We start from the raw sequence: 8,451 nt of genomic DNA on the forward strand, positions 1-8,451 counted from the left end.
GTGATTATAAATCAATTTATCTTTCCGTGGATTTCAGTAAAAAAGTGTTTTTTTTTCTACCAAAACACTCGAAAAATAATGAAAATTTTGCAATTTTGTTTATTGAATGTTTGATTGATATACTTTTACATTTAGCGGGCTTCTCTTGATATCAAATTATATTCGAAACTACACTTTTAATGTAACTGAAATGGAAGTGATTCTTAATCAATTTATCTTTCCGTAGTCTTCCGTAAAAAAGTGTTTTTTTCTTCTACCAAAACACTCGAAAAATAATGCAAAGTTTGAACTTTTGTTAATTAAAAAAATTTTTTGAATTCCAGGAATTGGGAAATTGACAATAATTTAAAATTCTCCAATTTAAAACAATAAAACTTGCTATACATCTTATGATATTACTGAATTTAAAAAAGAAGCACAATATAAAATTTACGTGATATAATTTCAGAAATCACAAAATATCCGATACTGTAATTTTCTAATTACTACATTTTCTATTTGGAATATTTTATTTTTGTAGAATTTTGAGTTATCCTCCTGAAGCGGATTAGGTTTTGGGATTCTAGGTGCTGAATGAAATTGCTTGTACCTTCAAAGCACTAATTGCAAAATTAAGAAGTTTTTAATCTCAATTTTTTCTCATTTTCCAACAAAGGACCCCGGAAAAAGGGATGGTCTGCTCAAGCTCGCAGGTACCTGACCTGAAAGTAGGTCTTTGGTCAGCCGGCCGTTTACTGGCCGGGCCAACCCTGGTTATATCCCATAGTCGGGAGCCGGCTGGGCACTGGTCAAGTTAATGTTTTTGTAGAAATCACACATTTTTTAAGAGTCGTGATATTATCAAAGACGTAATTATTGATGCTAGATGAATTATTATTTGAAAATTATAATTTAAAGATTTATTAGATCAGTGAAACAAAAATGAGCTTTTTTAAATTCTTTAAAAAAAAACATTAATTTTTTTCGAATAATTTAACATTTTAAATTAAACTGTTATCGATTCTGCTATGTGCAACAACAGAAATGATACAATTTTTATAAACTTCTCTATGTTCAGACAATTTTTAGCCAGTACAATTTCAAATTTACCGCCATATATAGTGCCTGCTGTGTCTGTCGTCTGCACAGACACTCAGTACTTTTCAGTTTCGCAGCTGGAACGAGAATGCTCCTTGCACTCACGTCGCGTCGTCTCTTCGATGTTCGCAAATAAAATCGAGACTCGTAGTTAAAATCAACCTTATTGCAATAATTAGTTTGAATCCCCCACTTAGTGCGTGAATAATTATTATTTTTAATTAAAATATAGTCTTGTGTATACTGTTTTTACTTTTTTCCTTCCTAAACTTAAATCACCACGTGGCTTTCAAATTGCTATGAGATTCTATCATCAGGGAATACAATTCTACTCCAATTTTCTTGCCAGAATTGGTTCACTTGATTTGACTTTCAAAGTTCACCGTAATCTTTACGATGAGCTTGAAAAGACAAAACAAGTTAACAATTTCTCGTCTGAAGCAAAATTTCTTAACCGCTTTTTGGCCGGATTACCCGACCGGTATTGAAGCCGGGATCCGACCAGTTTACCTTGACGTTTTTAGCCGGACCCCGGCTGGATTCCCCGGCCAGCGCCCGGCTTAAAGCGGGGCTATCCGGCTGGGATCCGACCGAATCCTTAATTAGATTCCTACACGGGATATATAGATTAGAATAAGGTACCGTTAGAAATAAAACTGTCAAATTATATCGTGCATATCCATTCAAAATATAGTGTCCAACGGTTCGACAGGTTTGCCTCTCGCTCTTGACAAAGGCTAGAAATTGGATGTACATTTTTATGTTTCTCCAAACTTCAAATTTTGCACTATTGATCAAGCTGAATTTATTACAGAATTCATATTCATATTCACAGTAGGCTGAGTGAATGAACGACACGTGTAAAAAACAAACGTGAATCATTATTATTCTCATTAACATTAAAAAAACGTTATCATTAACATACGTTAATCATTATTATTCGCATTTGTTAAAATTATATATAAAAATAATATTTTATAAATAATTGTTAGTTCTATACTCAAACCCTTTGAAATTGCAATTACTCTGTGCAAATTCGAAATGTTATAAAAATTGACAATTCTGTAAGTGTTTATTATTATTTGTATCATTAATTTAGGAATGATTAACTTACAAATGATTTAAAGTCAATTAAAATTAAAATTTCGTAGGCTTTTCGATTTTTAATGTTGTAATATCACAATTCTCGATATTTAAACATTTGTTGAGTGCTAAGTGAATTTTTTATTCATTCAAGGACAAATGTTTTGAAGCATAAATTTTGCGATTAATATTTTATGTTATAAATTACTGCATTTTGAATCCATCTTGACGATATTCAATTTTAAATGTTTAAAATTAAAGTTTTTACATGTGGAAGGTTGATAATCGCTGTGAATTTAGTTTTTGATCTCAGAAAAATCTGTCTGATCAATTTTAATGTTGAATAATAACTTTAAATATTATCATCTCAATGAGAAGGTATTGGTTCTATCTGAAAAATTACTTCCGCGGACACCATCAAATCTCGACGTTTTGGGGTTCACTGCTGGACAAAAAATGGGTTTTACTTCAATGTCTATCTTTGGTTTCCGTCTTCGTTATCTGTGAATACGATAACTTACGAAGGAATTATCCGATTTAATTGCCTTTGGCACACTATTTTAGAATCTAAAAAGGATGGTGCACAATAAATATTCAGAGCGAAATTATTCATTTAAAAAATTATACAAATTTGCTTGATTCTATTTTTTTATGAGAGGCAGTTTTGATTTTAATCATGAAAATTTGCATGATTCGCTTGTGCCGTAACTCACAAAATCAAACATTTCATTTGAACAATTTTTGTTTAAACAATTGAAAAATCAATGTCTTTTTTATGTTATTATCCGCAGTTTTTAATTAAGAAATATTAATATTAAACGTGATATCAGTATAAAAGTTTTAATTTTATTTGAAATAAAAATTAAAATAAAAAATTATTAAATAAAATAAAAAATAAATTATTATTAAGAGGTTGCGAAAATTCGAACTGCAAATCGGAATAGTTGAGAATCCATGTATACTGTACGAATATATTCTCAAACTCACAAAAATGTCTAGGATTTTGCGGACCTATTAGCATTTTTAATTTAAGAATAGGCCAGGAAATAGAGAGGAAATACGCAACTTGAAAAGAAAAGGACCAAACCTCGAAGGGCTGGAGCAACTTCGAATCCAAGTGACTGGCTGTATCGTTGCATACTGGAAGAGAAAGGGTACACAGGTAGTCTGTGGAGGAAAAGACGATCGCTTGCCTGGGGCAGTATCCATTTCATCGCGGTATACCTGCTCGTCTTACCCTCTCCACTCGACTTCTCCTCACGTCCCTGACTGAGCGAGATTGCTGTGCCGGGCTTTGCCAGCGGGGGGCCCCTTTGTACTAATGAGGCATAAAATGCCATACATAAAGATGTTATAGTTTTGCAATCAGCAAATCAAAAATATTATATTCGGAATCTATAGTTTTTTGGGATTCCATTGATATGTAACTTCCAATTAAAATATTGAAATTAGACTAAGTTATGGCAGATATTAGTTTGTTTTGACGCTGACACAATATAAGTTATTTAGTATACACATACTATTATAGACAAACACAATAATTTTATAATATTAAAAATGGTGGTCGATTCTTGGGCAATCGAACAGAACTAGGGGTTAAAAAAAGGATTTTGAAAAATAAGGGCCATACTAGTGTATTAAACACAAGGGCAATTTATTAAAAGGGAATTAAGCTTCCTTTCCACAGAATAGAATTAAAATGAATATACTTATTATAGTGGATTATAATATGGAAAATATAAGAGCATTACTTCCACCGGATGAGTATTAAATTGTCAACAGGCGAATTTTCTACATGCATTTTCAACTATTCTACGGAAAATTCCATAATGCTATCTAGTCAGGGTCAAAACAAACTAATATTTGTCATAACTTAGTTTAATTTCAATATTTTAATCGCAAGTTACATATCGTTCGAATTGCAAAAAAACATAGATTTTGAATATGATATTTTTAATTAGGTAATTGCAAAACTATAACATTTTTATGTACGGCATTTTATGCCTCATTAGAACAAAGGGGTCCCCGCTGGAAAATACCGGCACAGCAATGTCGCTCAGTCAGGGACGTGAGGAGAAGTCGAGTGGAGAGGGTAAGACGAGCAGGTACACCGCGATGAAATGGAAATCGCCCCTTGCCCGTACCTACTAGTCTCAGGTACCGTGGGCGAATTTATGACGTATAATAGATTATACATTCAATAATTCCAAGGAATCACTGTCCCCTTTTGAATTACTAAGTGATTTAAATCAAATAAATGCATGCTATTTACTATACTCTAAAGGTACTTATGCCAAAAATCAGATGTTCAAAAAAAATAGTTTTTCTATTATTTTAAGAATAAAAATAATATTAAGAAGGAAGGAATTTTCAATGCTTAATTTAAAAGTGATTTTCACGGTTCAATTTTCATTCACTATGACTTCATACAAAATTTTAGAAAATGGCTCAATTGTAGTAATTAAATGCCTTTTTTTTGGGGGGGGGGGATTTTTCACTTTTTTATAATTAAAAAAAATAAAGCTGGAGGGCATATTTTGGCACAAAAAGAAACTGTTATTTATTGAAATTCAACCCCTCTTTATGGTTAAAAAGACACGGTATGAAAAAAATCTATCACAGAAACTATTATAAAGATACTTAATTTTTGTAGGTATTTTTTTTTCATGAAAAAATAGTAGTTTTTTCGTGAGAGGTCATATATAAACTATGTTACCAAGATTGGGATCTTGTATATTCCCCCTCCATGTATTTTTTCGCATTGTTGAAAATTTGTTGTTATCAATCTTTACTTTTTAGATATAGAACTTTTATTTAAACTTGTAGCCGTGTCTAGTCGTCCCGAAATAATGGGAGAGTTGCAACAGGGTCAAATTTATGAAAAACATTTCATTACTATTCCCGTATTTGGAGAGAACAAGACACTTCGTTGTAATTTTTAGGAAATTATTGAACAATTATGTCAAGCAATTGAAAAACACTTACTGAAACATATCATACCCTAAAGTATTATAAATGCAACAATTTAAATAATGCGAAAAGGTTTTAAAAATAACGTTTAGAAAGAATGAAAAAACCGCTATTGCTGAGACGAATTCAGGGCTGTCCTTAGATTTACGCTAGGATTTTTTATTTCTTATTATCTTATTATTTTATTATTTCTTATTTTTATTTTTCATTATCGCTAGGGGTTTTTATTTATTTCCACTGCAGGTTAGCTAAAACCTGTAAATCAGGGAAAAACGAAGGATTTTTTTGGCTGGTTAGAGTCAGTGACTTAGACAAAAATCTTGCAAAAGTCAGGAATTTCCTATTTAAATAATTGTCTATGATAATAAATTAGAAAATTTAATTTTTCCAATTAAATTTTTTTTAATCAGTATATAAAAGATTGTATATTAAAAACTTTCCAAAAGATTGTATTATTTTATAGGCCGGTGAAAATGAAGAAATCGCTAGTAAGCTTAATTAGAGTCATCGTTTGTGTTTCGAATATCAATTACACTTTGTTAAAAATTAATTTTGTTTTCAAGTTTCAAATCTTTAGTTGAAAATTGAACTATTTTGTTCAAAATTTTTTTTTTTGTATTTTTTTTATTCCAGTACAATTATACGCCTAAAAAATTTCACTGTTTTGGTGGTAAATTAATATATTCGGTTTGAAAATGCAACTGTTTTACAAAAGAATTTGGTCTTTTGACTTGAAAGTTCAATTACTTTTTTTTCTTCTTGACTTAAAAATCTTTATATGCTGAAAATTCGTCTTTTTCGTTAAAAAATTGAATTCGTGGCTTAAACTACTTTGTTAAATTTGTTGTTGAGGATTGATTATTTGTATTGAAAATTCTTCTCTTTGGCTGGAAATTAAATGATTATGTTGAAAGTTCGTATTTTTTGTAGAAAATTAATATTTCAGGGTTGAAAATTCAACTGCTTTGTAGAAAATTCGTTTTTTGCAGATTTTAAATTTGTGTTTTTTTTGCTTAAAGTTGACAGACTTCGTTAATAATTTATTTTCTTACTTGCCGATTTATCAATTTACTCTAAAATTTATTAATTTAGTTCCAAATTCGACTATTTTGTTGAAAATTTAATTACCTCATTGAAGATTAAACGTTGAAAAGGCTTGTTTGAGCGCGCCTAGGGTGCGCCACTGTTGGCTCTCACGCTTCGCGCTCGATGATGTATTTATCTCGCGCTTCGCGCTAGATTATATATTTACCTCGCGCTACGCGCTCAGTCTTTATATTTCCGCACATTCTTACGCAGACCATTTAAAGTTAAGACTCAAAACATCCACCACGGTAATTTTGTGATTGTGAATTCTCTTTTGTTAAAAGAACTTATCTCGAGGGTTTGAGATCATCTACGGCACGGGACTGACGGCAGTCGCACTCCGAGCTCGGTCTTTACATTTCTCCCGCATTCGTGGACACACTTTTTAAAATCAAAGGTCAACGAGCCGAAAACTTAATTTTGTGATTTTGAACTCTCCTTTGTTAAAGCTCTTTCAGATTTAACGAACACATTCTCATCACGTATCTCGTGCTTCGCACTCGATTTTGTCCAAAATGTTAACTTTTGTACATTATATACAACACTTTTATATCAAATATGATATATTCTATATGTAACTCTGCTTTTCTTTCGTAGCTTGTGTCGCTAGTCCAAAAAATTTTTATTTTTTATATTTAGTGTTGTTTTTTACGACTAAAAACAAAATCTATGCGTCCTATCAAAAAGTGATTTATTAGAAATTTGTAGGTCTTTCCAGGGTGCGCAATTCCAGCTCGTTCATTTTTTTCGTATCTTGCATAATTGAATCAAAAAATGGAATTTTTTTATTTTTCATTGTTTTTGGTACGATGAAATTGAGAATTTTCAACTGTTCCACCAAATTAAAAAGCTTGTTATGATCATCTTGTAGGACTTTCAAAAATGAACGTTTTTCTTTTGTTGACCTTTTTCATATCATACGTTTTTTGGCTTAAAATTTTCATTTTAGTTTGTTTTTTTAGATTTTTAAAATGCTCTAACTCTGGTAATTCTCTTTTTATAGAAAAAAAGTCAAAAGGATAAATTGTTTGAGTTTCTGAGTACTATAAATAACCGGTCATAGAATTTTGAAATCTTGAAAAAATGTGGTTTCAAAATTTATTGGTAGGCAAATTTTTAATTTTCAACTTTTGATTAAATTAAAAAAGTTGTTATGATCAACTTGTAGGGATTTCAAAAATCAACGTTTTTATTCTCTTGATTTTTTTCCATAGCATGCGTTGTTTGGCTGGAAATGTGCATTTTAGTTCGTTTTTTTTTTTGATTTTGAAAATGCTCTAACTCTGATAATTTTCTTTTTATAGAAAAAAGTCATGAGGATAAATTATTTTAATTTCTGAGTACTATGAATAACCGTTCACAGAATTTTGATATCTTGAAAAAATTTGGTTTCAAACATTTTGAAAATGTGCTCACATTTTGAATTTTGATCCAAAATAGTTGGGTTACGAACTTATGTGAACGAACTTTGAAAACAAGAAATGATTAAACAATATATTTAATATTTGTTATAAATAAATTATATAACATATGAAATGTCGGGAGACTCACAATTCTGAAGAAAGTTCTTCTTTCACTACCAACATATGACTTAGAGCAAATGCCCGAAAAATGCATTTCTTAATTAAATATGTTTAACAAAAACATCAAATTAAACAACTAACTATCATTGTTGCTGAAATGATCGTAAAGTTTCCGATAAAAGGATTGACATTGAAAAAACTAGTTTTTCCGTAGAGAAATGCCCAAATAATGAATTTGTTTCCTAAATTTGTTAAAAATTCAATTGACCAAAATCCTAAATGTTTGTTAAAAGTATAAATTTAAAATGCTTGAAAATAGAAAAAAAATTTAACAGTCTAATATAGATTTTCAACAGTGTATGAAAGGGCAATTTCATTCAATACATACGAGGCCTGCTAAAAAAATACGACGATTGAGATCATAAAAAATGTAATTTATTTGGAAGTTACACGTCTGGGTCTCCTACAAAATACTCTCCTCCCCAACACACACACTTATCCCAACGATGTTTCTACTTGTTGAAACAGTCGCTTCTTTTTTGATGACTTTCAGCTCCTTCGTCGCATTTTCCTTAATCTGCGAAATCGTCTCAAATCTTCTTCCTTTGAGGGTTTTTTTCAGTTTTGGGAACAAGAAAAAGTCACAAGGAGCAAGATCAGGTGAGTATGGGGGGGGGGGGGGGGAAGAACAGTAATCGACTGTTTGGCCAAA

This window comes from Belonocnema kinseyi, chromosome 10, assembly GCF_010883055.1.
Source record: "Belonocnema kinseyi isolate 2016_QV_RU_SX_M_011 chromosome 10, B_treatae_v1, whole genome shotgun sequence".
NCBI lineage: Eukaryota > Metazoa > Arthropoda > Insecta > Hymenoptera > Cynipidae > Belonocnema > Belonocnema kinseyi.